Source organism: Hirundo rustica, chromosome 12 (genome assembly GCF_015227805.2).
Source record: "Hirundo rustica isolate bHirRus1 chromosome 12, bHirRus1.pri.v3, whole genome shotgun sequence".
NCBI lineage: Eukaryota > Metazoa > Chordata > Aves > Passeriformes > Hirundinidae > Hirundo > Hirundo rustica.
This window is the reverse complement of record NC_053461.1, coordinates 8,059,124-8,071,392: the sequence shown is the minus strand read 5'-3', so window position 1 is coordinate 8,071,392 and position 12,269 is coordinate 8,059,124. Positions and strand designations below refer to the sequence as shown.

General features: G+C 41.6%; 1 long non-coding RNA gene across 1 annotated transcript; it reads left to right on the top strand.

The window, feature by feature from the left end:
• The first annotated feature begins 4,425 nt into the window (after positions 1-4,425).
• Positions 4,426-10,264, top strand: LOC120758392 (uncharacterized). The gene is made up of 4 exons (XR_005702879.2): positions 4,426-4,603; positions 8,331-8,406; positions 9,685-9,787; positions 9,966-10,264. It is a non-coding gene; the product is annotated as an uncharacterized LOC120758392 (long non-coding RNA).
• The last annotated feature ends 2,005 nt before the right edge of the window (positions 10,265-12,269 follow it).

The following is a 12,269-nucleotide window of genomic DNA, read 5'->3' as shown; positions in this document are numbered from 1 at the left end:
AGAGAGTGGCAGTAGATATTACAGGGAGCTTGATGAATTTAATAGCACATACACCTGTTCCTGAAAAAGAGCAAAGGGCACTTTTTTTGTCCAAACTACTGTTTGTGATGTTTGAACCCCATGCTGCACATTTGTGAGGTAATTAAACACAGTTGTGTCTAATAGGCAGTGAGAATACTGAATTGCTGGTGTGTTAAATGGCAGGAAGGCCCAATATCAAAGGAGAGAACACAACAGCAATCTGAAATCCAGTTTTGTTTTCTACCACTGACATCAAAACGCTGAAGGAAATCGAATTATTTGCTATTAGCTGTGTTGACAAACTGAGAGGAGAAGGAGAAGAGGAGGAGAGGATGGAGCATCCTAAGGGGCACCCTTTCAATGAGTTTCATTAGACACTTCAGTGAATTCTCCTGCTGCTGCAATGGCCCTGAAGCAAAAACGTGTCGGCTTCCTATTTCTGCTCTCCCTGGCTCTTGCCTGGCCAAGGTGGCAGGAGTGCAGCTGGAGCACCTGAGGGTGTGACAGAAATGGGCACAGGGTGAGGGACTGCCTCTCTCATCGCTCCCAGAGGACACGAGGCCAGCTCCAGCCTCCCTCCCCAGCCTGGGCTCCCACTCTTTGATTGATGGACGTTATCAGGGAACATGATTAAGCAGAATTGGGTTTTGTCAGCTGGTCGTTTCCTGAATGATGGCTGTGCTCTTGAAGGAACAGCAACAAAACTTGTGCTGCATTAGACATCCCCTGTGCTTGACAGTCCATTAAACCTCATCTGGAAACCCCATGACAATTTATTTCATAAATCTTCACTCATTAATGACTAGACTTTTACCTCTGCAATCTTTGAACAGGGATGAATTCCCGCTGCAGAAGAGGGATTTGTACTCTCATGAATAATTCTTGCTGAGATGTGAGACAGAGTTCAAAACAAATCCTGTGTGCGATGTGAGAAAAAACCTGCAACAGAAACAGGCAGGTGACAACCCACATGAGCGACGGGTCAGATAAATAATTCCAGGTGATAAACTTCTCTCTCTTCTAAAACCTGAAGTTATGATAGCAGTAGCAGATATCTTCCCATTTCCTACTAAGAACTTATCTGATTCTTTTGGTTTGGTATTTTCTGTACTTTAATCATGGTTACTTTTTTAAAAAATTTATTTATTTTTTTAAATACCTTGCTACAAATACAAAGGCACTTCAGGCAATTTAAAGCTCAAATACCACTGCCCTTACTCAAACTAATCTGTAGAGGCTGAAGGCAATCTTGCAAGTATTCCAGAACTCAAGCCACAGATCTCTAAATAATTAATTTTAAATACAATTTATTTTAAAAAATCACAACCATTACACATTATGGAGTGACAAACTGGATAGCTGAAGAAGAGGTGTGTGCTGCACATAAATTTGTGTGACAATATAGATAGATTTAAATATATATAAATAGCGTTTTACTGGCATTTTGCATCTGGAGGAATGCGGCAATAAATCTGCCCTGCCCATATCACCTGCTGTACCTCCTGTTTTTGCACTCTTTTGGGTTTGAGACCACAGCCTTTATTTTGCTCCTAGAAACAGCTGGTTTATTTCTTCTCCTCTCTCTGCGCGACAGAAAAATCGGCAAACCAGGAACCGCAACCAGCGAGGCACACTCAGCATCTTGCAGAGCAGTAAACACTCATCCTCTGGAGCAAACTGTTTGCAAACTCCAGGTACCACACGGGGAGAATCCCAGCAACGAAACTTGGCCACTTCACAGCCTGGAGGAGAGGCACCATCGTGAAAAGCAACAAAGAGCAGATGTTCCGAGCCGCAGAAATGAACTGGATATGAATGGGGCACTGAAATGAGATGAAGGCAGCAGAATAAACAGATTTCTCACAAAGCAGGAAAATCTTGGTTCCTCGTAGGCTCTGGTCGCTGCTTGCTGTGTCATTTAGGGCTTTACTTGGATATCTAAAGAATAACACTAACAAGGAATGCTATGGAAATGTTGGAAAAAAGGGATGGAAGACAAAAAAAAAAAAAAGAGCAGGGGTGGGGCTGGAGTTACGCCGGCTGCACTCCTGTGCTCACACAGCCCAGGATTCTTGGCCTGTCACACCTGAAGATTTTCCTAATCCAAGAAAACCCCACAACAAAATAACATTTTCATCCTCCAAGCAGGAGGTTAAACAGTCTGTAAGCATCCTCTGATGTTGAAGAAGCCCGCCAGGTAAATCACAGATAATCAATTTAATCAGCACAGAAGTGGTTTGGTCTGGGTTTTTTTAAATGTTTTTTCTTTTGCAAATGTTTTGTTTGTGTTATGAAAATTAGAGTGAAAGTGCCCAACCATTCTGAATCACATTCTGATTGAATGAATGGACAAACGTGAGATCAGCTGCAGCACAGTTCTGTACTGCAAAATGAACCCAGCGCTGGCTGCTCACAAAAAAGAATAAAGCACTGCAAACCACAATTTGAGATGCAGCAAACAAATATGACATTTAAATCCGGTTTGCTCATCACAATAAAACTGTAATTTTCTTTTAAAATGACTAATCAAATGATTAAGAGGAATACACATTTACCTAATTAATTGCCTGCTTTAGTTGCTACAAATTAATCTGGAATATCACATATGTGAAAACCTGATAAGTGTAACATGCAGAAGGAGCAGAAGATTGAAGGGATGAAAGCACAGAGCTGAACAATAAAATTTTAACAAGTTTAGCGTTGTGTAATTCACAGGATTTTAATGGGCAACAAGGCAAAATGGGAGAGGGTTTGCCTTGTGGCCCATTAAAATCCTGTGAATTGAGGAAGCTGTTTTCCAGTGAGCAGCCAAAAAAAAAAAAAAAAGGATCCTCTCCTCTTTCTACAAATACACAGAATTCGCAGATTCTCCTTTACAGACATTTAAGCTTGGATGTCCTCACACTGTAAGGTCACGAGAGAAGGGACAATCCCCTTGCCTTGGAGCTGACAACTTTGGGCTGAATCCTTGATTTAATCTGCGCAAGGAATGCACAATAAATGGCAATTTATTTGCTGTTAGCAGGTGACTCCCATTCTGTGTTTAACCAGAATAATTCTAGTACCAGTTGTGGAAATTCAACACTGTACAAACTCCTCTGTGGTAAATTCTGGATGGAGTGAAGCCCTCTGGCACCACCTGTGCCCTGAAACACTCCTGGGGCTACACCACCATCAATTTGTGAAGCAGTGCAGCTGCTTCAGCTGCCCCCTAATCAGAGAACAGACAATTTCTGAGGGTTTTAATTTCACCAGACAATCGAGAGAGGGCTCTGTCCCAGCCCAGCCTCACTGCACTAATCACAGCCTGAGCGATCCTGCAGCACAACCTTCAGCACGTGTTCCATTCTCCTCTGGGGTGCAGAACCCAACCAATAATCAGCTGGACAAAATAAATGTGGCTGACTGCTCCCTAAAGGCTGATCTTCACCATGTTCCCAGACAAAAATATTGTAAACAGCCATACAAAACATGATCTCCCCAGGGTGTTTGGGTGTTGTCGTGAAGACTGATGCATCACACTGACGTGTTGGTGTGAGGTTGGGAGCTGAAATCATAAAGCAGTTGTTGCTAATGGGCTGTAATTACTCCTAAAGCTGTCACATCAGGTATTAAATTTTGCCTGTCTCACAAAGTGCCAAGCTCAGAGACCATGAATGAAGGAAAGAAATCTCCTTTCCGCCTGCTCTTGGAGATCAATAGGGCTAAAAGATGCAGGTGCAGGACAGGACAGCAGGTTTAGGTCCTCATGAAGATTTGAAGGTCTCAGAACATCGGGCAGATTTCAAAGTTTTGATGTGTTATCATTATTTTGTTGTTTGTTCTAATTACCCTGAGGGTGACTGAGTTTTAAGCATTTGGTTCCTCTGAGCCATTTTGGAGTCTGGAGTTTAATCCTGGTTCTTTTACAGATCTGAAAGAGAACAAGAGGTAATCTCAGGCATCTGGCACTCAGAAATGTTACAAGATGTTTTAAAACTGCTGCAGTAATCACCCCTCTCATCCTTTACAAAAGCTATTCCCATTCTTTCTGGTGTGAAATCAAATAAAACTACTGTATAAAGGACATAAACTAAGTTACATTGCTCCTGCTTGCAGGGATTCATAGTAAAGCTGTTTTAAAATAATAAAATAGGTTATTTTTTATTTTTACTCTCCAAAAGTTATCTCTGTGGGATTTCCACAATCAGTCACTGACCTTTGTTTGTCTGCAGCTCCTTCTCAGCTGCTCCCTTTCACACCTTTAGAACACAAAGCAATTTGCAGTGGCCTGGGATGAAAACCCCTTAATTTTACCTGCCTCTTCATGGAGAAACAATTACAGCTCGTGAGAGAAAGCCAAACCAGAGCATGGAGGGAAAAACACGAAATGTCACAGGATGGGAAATCAGAGCTGAGATAAGAATGCCTGAAGAAGTTTTTCTCTTAAAGCAAGGTCTCAGCACTCATGCAAAATGCATTTATTTGATTTCTCTGTTCTAGAAACACGAGCAGAACTCCAAAGATGAGCTGCTCTCACTGCCATCTGCCAGGACCAGGAGAGCTGCCCGGGCTGGACTCACTTCTCTGCCCCAGCAAAGAGGTAAATCAACAATTTTGACGGCTGGCAGGAGCTCTTCCAGGAGAACACTGGGATGAGAGAGGTGCCTCCTCCAAAAGCACCAAACAGGCACTGGATGTGTAAACACAGGGGGTTCTTCCACTGCAGGAATCCTAAATGATGATTACCTGTGAGAGAATATCAGCTTTACCAGCTAGGAAAGCTTTGAGGGTGTGGTATTTCTTTGTCGGGACCCAGACGACCGCCGACGGCAAAAGGAAAGAGCCTGCTCTCTCACCGGGGGGATATCACAGTTTTATGCTGGAGTCCTTTCCCCATCCCTGCCGGTGCCAGAGAGAGCGAGCCCCCTCGTCCCGGGGCTTTTTCCCAAGGGGGACGGGCCCAGAGGCAGGGAGAAGCCATTTTCCAATCAGGGATAAGGTGGGAATGGAGCAGAGTTGGGTTACATTCCAGTGTGGGGGATGGGAGCAGCTGAGCAGGGACAAACCACATGACACAGTTAAAGGGGAACAGGGAAAAAACATTACAAATCCGATGAAACACAGTACAAACCCATTAACACATTACAGCATGAGGGAAGTTGTTTGGTTTTTTTTTAATTTCAATGGCTAAAATTTTGATTTCTAGAATAAAACTCTTTGTCTAATAGGCACAGCAATTTTAACTTTCTGTCAAGGGCTTAGTGTGCTTTCCAGAAGATGCTTCTTCCCCTACCTAAATCCATGGGTAAACATGAATACTAAATATAAGGCAATGAGACTGACAGGAAAAGTCAGGGTCTTGCACTTTGCAAGAAATCTTGATTTCTCATGGAATTTGGCAAAGTGCTTGGAAGTGATTAGCTAAATTTACGTGTCATTAATATGGATTTCTGTGCTTGTCTGTACATTTATCCTGTGTTTTGGTGCCATACACAGGCAAAATATTCAAATTCAGGTGGAAAAGTCAACAATTCAGCTTAGCTGAGTCACTCTATTGGAGCAACAGTCACATCTCAGTGAGAAAAAAAAAAAAGGGATCAGGGATCCAAGAGCTGAGGGCAACACCAGAAAGGAGTAGGATCAAAAGCAGCCCCCAAAACCCTCGCATTGTGAGCACCAAGGTCATTCATGAATATCTTTATAAACATTGGTAATGTGTGCATAAAACAGAGCTGAGGAACAGATGCAGAGCAGGAAAGGTTAAGTTATATAAATAGAGCAGTGGGCTGCACACTGTCAGGGTTTCAGTCAGTGCTGGGTTTGTGCAGGGAATTAACCCTTAGATCTGACATGTCTGTCTCCAGGAGTCCTTCACTGGGTGCTCTCTCAGCCCTCAGGTCCTTCATGAGGCAGCAGAGGCTTGTGTTTTCTCCAGTAATGAGGCTGCAGGCTCACAAATAGCTCTGATTATAGTCCTCGGGGGATCAGAGAAAACAACAACAAAAAAAGAGCAAATAAGATTATGCATTTGGTCATCCCAGTCACCTGGCTTGAGTGGTGGCACCCTGCAGCACACTGAAAGCTTCCCAGATTTGATGGATTCTTATTACTGTGTTAATATAGTAATATATTACTATGTATTAACAGCATAAAAAACTCAGCAAACAGACCATGTAAAGCCTTGTCAAAAACATAGATAAGTTGCTTTAAAAAGACTCATTTCATAAGAAAATCAGTTTCCATACACTCAGCCACCAGGCAAAATTATTATAGTGTAGAGAATTCGTTCCCTGGGAGCATTAACCAACATCTGTGTTTTCAACAGCTGCTCCTCTGTGGTTCCTTCATGTTTCATGAGAGCTCTGGACCTCTGGCAGAGGATTGTTATTTATATCTGAGTTGCAGTGCCGCATCATTTTGAGCACTGAAATGAGCCCATGAGGCAGCTGTGACACGTCTGGAGCACCTGGAGTGTTTCAGACACACCAAACCTGCAGCACCTCCCAGCCAAGGGGTTCTCCTATCAGAGGGATGAAAAATCCACCACGGCTTGCAGTGCAACCCCACACTTTAACAGCAGTTCCTACAGCAGGAAAGAGTTTGAGGTTCACCCCTGAACTTTTAAGGAAGAAGAACCATAAACTTCTATGCTCCTCTCACCGTAATTGGCCCAGTGCACTTGTTGGATCCTTGAGCTGTTCCTCAAAGAATGTAGATATTTTCTATTGAGCAGCATGCCAAAAATCCCTTCTGGATCATTGGATACTTAACAGAGAGCGTGGAGATTCTTGGGGTTTTCAGGGTGTCTTAGCAGGTGCAAGGAACCCCTCTGCACCGTGCACGGCTTTTGCTCTTTTGCTTTGTACAGTTTGTTACTTTCTCTTTAATCAAACCTTTTTGTTTTTCCAGAACACACCCGATCATGCTGTCTCACTGATTCTTCCTAAGCCAGTTCAAGCTCGATACACCTCTGTGGGGCTCAGGGCACGCTGGCACCACGCAGAATTGTATCGACCTCCTAACTGGTGCTCGAAGTTGTGTGACGTGAAACAGTTCTGGAAAAGCAACTAACTGGGAGGAACAGATCTTTGTGTTCCTGCTCTGCTCTCCCAGGCCACCAAACCTGTGTTTTTCTGAATTCCCCAATCACTTCCAGGGCTGCATATCAAACACTGATGAAAAAACGCAGGTCGTCAACCCTCCCACAGGGTGAGGAGGATTAAGCTGTGTAGGGCTTTTGGGAAGGAACTTACCAGAGAGATGTGCATGTGAGAATTCCCCATTTTGGTTTTTAAATTGCTTTTAAATTAATTTGGTTTTTAAATTTGAATTTTGTTCTTTTAATTTCTGACAGACAGACAGACAGAAAGTGCAGCATCATGCTAGGGCAGCATCACCCTGGCTGCTAATTCCTAACTGGGCTGGAATCCCAGCTTTGCAAGGTGTTGTTGTTGTTGTTTTTTAATATATATTTTTATTCGGGAAAGGAAGGAATGACAATATGACAGAAAAGCAATATTAATATTTATCTTACTTGGCAAAGGAAATGCTGTGGAGCAGAGCAAGCATTGCCCACTGTCACTGCTCCCCTGTGTATCGTTTGATTTTATATCCACCCACTTGAAATGTGGATATTGCTGCTTTCTATTTCTTGCAGCACAACCCAGTACCCTTGGGGAAGAAAAAAACAAACAAGGAAAGTCTTAAAAAGCAGCACGACCTTACTGTGTAAAGTCATGTTGTGTCATTTGACAGATCTTTATGGAGTCAAATAACAAATTTTTATCAATATTTTTGAATTCCATGAGAAAGGAAGTTTGGTTGAAAAAGAGAAGACAAGGTTTTTTGGGGGACATGAGGAGTCTAGCACTTTGAGAGGCACCTGCACGAAAGTGGCAGCCTAAATGAAAAGTCACAGTGTCCTGTAGGTACAGAAACAACACAGGGTGAGGTATGAGCAGGTCAAAGCCTGCAAGTTGGGCATTCAATCAATAATTACCACACAAAATGCTAAAACTTTCTAGAGGAAAGCACCATTCTTTACATCAGATGAGTGATTTGGGATGAATTAGAGTGGGGGTCATCCATTTTATGCCATAAATCTGGTGAGAGCAGCGTGGACAGGTGGGTGGTGTTCAAGGCAGGAGACAGAACACAGGTGCACCCTCCCTGCATCCCAGAGTCTGGGTTCTGCTGCATTCCAAGGAAATCCAAGGAAATTCCTGCAAGGCAGGCACACAACCAAACAAATGCTGAGAACTGAGCTGGAGTTTTCAGAAAATCCAGACCAAGTGATTATAAAGGGAAATTCTCCCTCGTTTCAGTAGATGTTGCTCAGACCAACCGTGGTGCATTCCCTGTTAATGATTTGGGGGATCCTGAGGAGAGATCCACATCAAGAGGGTAAGATATGTGTGAACACAGATTTTCCAGGTTAAGACAGTTTACTGGGCTGAGATTTCATTAAATTAATTATTAGCTATTCAATTCTTAAATTAAAATATTATAATTATTATATTCCTAACTATATATATTATATATAATATTATATGGTATTATTATAGTATTATAAATATTATAATATGGTATATATATGGTATTATTATGGTATATATATGGTATTATTATAGTATTATAAATATTATAAGCATTATATTGTTTCTATAATATATTCTAGATTGTATTGTATTGTTATATAGTTATAAATATTATAATAGTCTACTGTAAATATTAAATTAATAATTGTTAGCTATTAAATGCTGCCTTCAATGTAACAGCATTAATGCCTGGATTTTCAGGCATCTGCTTTGTCGAAACCTCAGGACTGCAGCTCTGTTTTACTGAGCAACTGATCTGCAATAGCCAAAATAAACGAAATTTCCAGCAGATCCACAAAAACATCAGCAGACCATCATTTTGTGATGCGATATTAACCATGTTACCTTGTAAACCTTTGAAAGCCTTGGTCAGAAACTGGAATTCTTACCAAGCAGGTGGCTCAGTCCTTGTGCTGCTGCCTGGGGAAAGGATGTGTTTGTTCACACCACCCTGATGGAAATGGCTTTTTGCTGGTTTTGTTTTCCCAACCATGGAAGCAGCAGGATCGTCGTGAATTTTTTGGTTCACATTTCAGGAACAGGAAAACAAACATTGCAATTCACAAATGAGGGAAGGCATTAATTAGCAACCCACGTAATGCCTAGCTCCAGTTGTGGGTTATTCCTCCTGGATTTGTTTTCCAGGCTGCCTTCACCAGGTGCCGCTCACAGCCATCCTTATTTGTCTGATGACAACTTTTGTCTTCCTGGCACAGAGGGAAGGAGAAAGGCACAGAAATCCAAAAGAATGTCCAAAACAAATTGTTCTTGGTTGAGGTGTGATAATAAACTGGGAGTGCAGCTAAAAGTTGTCATCAAACTGATGAGCCAAAGTCTTCATCTCAAAAAAATAAAAAAGGTTATTTCAACGAACACATTCACAAGTACACTAGGGTAATTAAAAATAATCCTTGTCATTGGTTTTACAATCCTAAAATGTCTCCAAGGTTCCCCAGGACACCTGTTCACACAAGGGGCTGAGGGAAAAACAAATCCACGAACACATAAATAAAAAGCTTTTCATGCTGAAGCTTGCTGGCTGTCAAGGGAAAACTGATTTACTTAAAACTACTTTTACTTTCAGTGAATTTACAATGAAGACTGCATCCAAAATGCACAATGAAAGATAAACACAATCCTGCAAATTAGAGGATTAATGGCAGATTGGATAAAGACCAGCGGAGTCTGTACGTTAACTCTCTATTCTACTATTGCAGTTTCTAGTTTATTGCTATTCTAGTTTATTTGCTGCGGACATATAACAGTATGAGCAGAGGAATGGAGAAGATTTAAATTATAAGGCATAAAATGATCCAGATTTTTAAATTATAAAACTAATTAACTCTATTTTTTTTTAAATTACAGCAGCTAAACCAAGGGAAAGAGCAGATCTTTGGTCGTTGAAGACAGAATGACTCTAAGAAACCCGCCTCAGTTTCACTCTACATTCACTGTTGTTTCACACCTAAAACAGATGAAAAATTGGCAGGATTTAATGGAAATCTCCATTTAAATCATCATTTTACATTGCTTAAAGTTAATTTAATAAATTAAATGGTTGTGGGGAGGCAACACATAGAAAACACCCTGCAGCTTTATAATAAATCCCTTTCTGCCCTTCATTCACAGGCCAGGCCATTAAAAAACAAAACAAAACAAAAAAACCCCACAACAGAATATTTTGTAAGAAGTTTTGCCTCATTTTTTCCTGACTATTTAATTGTCACTGGTATGTTAAACAACCAATTTGTTGGATTTAAACTGAAACTTCACAGGTTGCTCTAGACACAGAGCATAACTTAGGGGAGAAACACAACAAAACCTGCTCCAATTTTCTTTATTAATAAAAAAAGAAAATAAGAATTAATAAGAGAGCTGGAGCAGCTCCTGTGGCAATGGTTCCAAAAGAGAATTTAAGAGATAAAGAAATAAAACACCCTCAGTAGAAACGTGCAGATTCAGAGAACGTTTCTGGGCCAGTTACAGGGGGGTTGTGGCAGGTAAAATGCAAAAAGAAGCCCCAGTGCTGCAGCAGAACCTTCCTGAAATGAAGCTGCACCTCCTGAAAGCCAATTGCTGCAAAATCCGTCCTGAGGATGGATTTAATTTAATGTATTGATGAATACATCTGAAAGCAGAATACTTCTGAGGTGCTGTAGAAATGCGTTGGACTAATTGAGTTGTGTGGACACATCACAGATCTGCTGCTGCCTGCCCTGCACCTTTCAGCTCCCCTGTGCTGCCTCTGCGCTCCTCTTGTGTGTCAGCATTAGGAAAACAAAATATCTGGAAAAGTGATTCGTTTTGAGGCCCCTTTAATTAATTACAGCCTGCAGATACCAGCACAACAAACTCAGCAAACAGACTGCCTAAAACCTTGTCAAAAACAAGGGTAAGTCTCTCCGAAAAGACGTACTTCATAAGAAAATCAGTTTTCATACACTCAACGACCAGGAAAAATAGAAACAAAGTAAGTTTGGCAGAAGTTTAAAGATAAAATTTAAAAAAGAAAATTAATTATTTTACACTTATAATAAAAATTAACAGAAAGTTTTTATGTAGGAATTAAGAGGTGGAGAAAGGGCACTTTGTTGTTCCCGCAGGAAACCCACTGCTATGCTTGGCCTAAACACCTCAATGTCTACTCTGAACATACCATCCCTGAAAACCTTTTCCTAATTCTGGCAATAAATCCCATCAGAGAATCTAATGGAATTTATTTTCCAGAAGCAGAAAGGAAGTCTGAAGGCAGGCTGGAAAGTTCTACAAGGTCCCAGTGCTCTCCATCTCCCTCCTCTGATATTGCAGACAGCTTCTTTCAGCCGAGGGCTGGGTTTGCAAACACACGCACTGCCAGCTGCTACAAACCCGGCAGAACAAAAAGAAATAATAAAAAAAATCACATATTATCAGAACTAAAGTGAATAAGAGAGCCAGGGGGATTTCATGGATGTATTAAGCTGATTTAAACCGAAGAGATTTGGTCGGAAGGAAAATCCCGGTATTTCATCTGCGGAGTCTGAAGGACTCGGTTGGGGCGTATTAAGATGCCGACAACAATTCCTCTGCCCTAAATAAAAAAGCTGATGGGTGATGCAAACGGGACGCCTCTGGTTGCACTGCAGGGTGAGTCACTGCCTGAGATAAAGCAGCAGAGGAGATGAAAACCAGGACACACTCAGAGCCTGCCTGCTCCAGTGGTGCACGGACACCGAGACTTCCCTCCCCAGCTCAAAAGCCAGAGGAGCCACTCAGTGAAAGTGCTACAAAATCTCTGTTCCACACCTTTGGCTTTCATTTTCAGGCAGGTTTGTGGAATTTCATGTTGGAGATCCTTTAGGAAACGGTGGTTTTGCACAGATATGTGTAAATAATGCACAGGCACAATTAGAGGACCATGGGATAGGGGAGAGGCTCCAAGTGCATTGCACAGCAGTAAAGAGGCACCCTATGCAAAGGATTTCTTTGAAAATGCAGCAATTGGACTGCTTTAAAGCCCATTAATTTGATCAAGAGCTGTGGATATTTGATAAAAAGCTATTTTTTTTTTTCAATAGCTCAGAAAAAAAAGGGGAGAACCTCTCCCCACCAACCTTCCCAGCAGGTCAGGAGCTGCGACCTCAAAGTGAAATCTTCCTTAGAGATTTTGTTCAGTCAGTCATTCCCCTC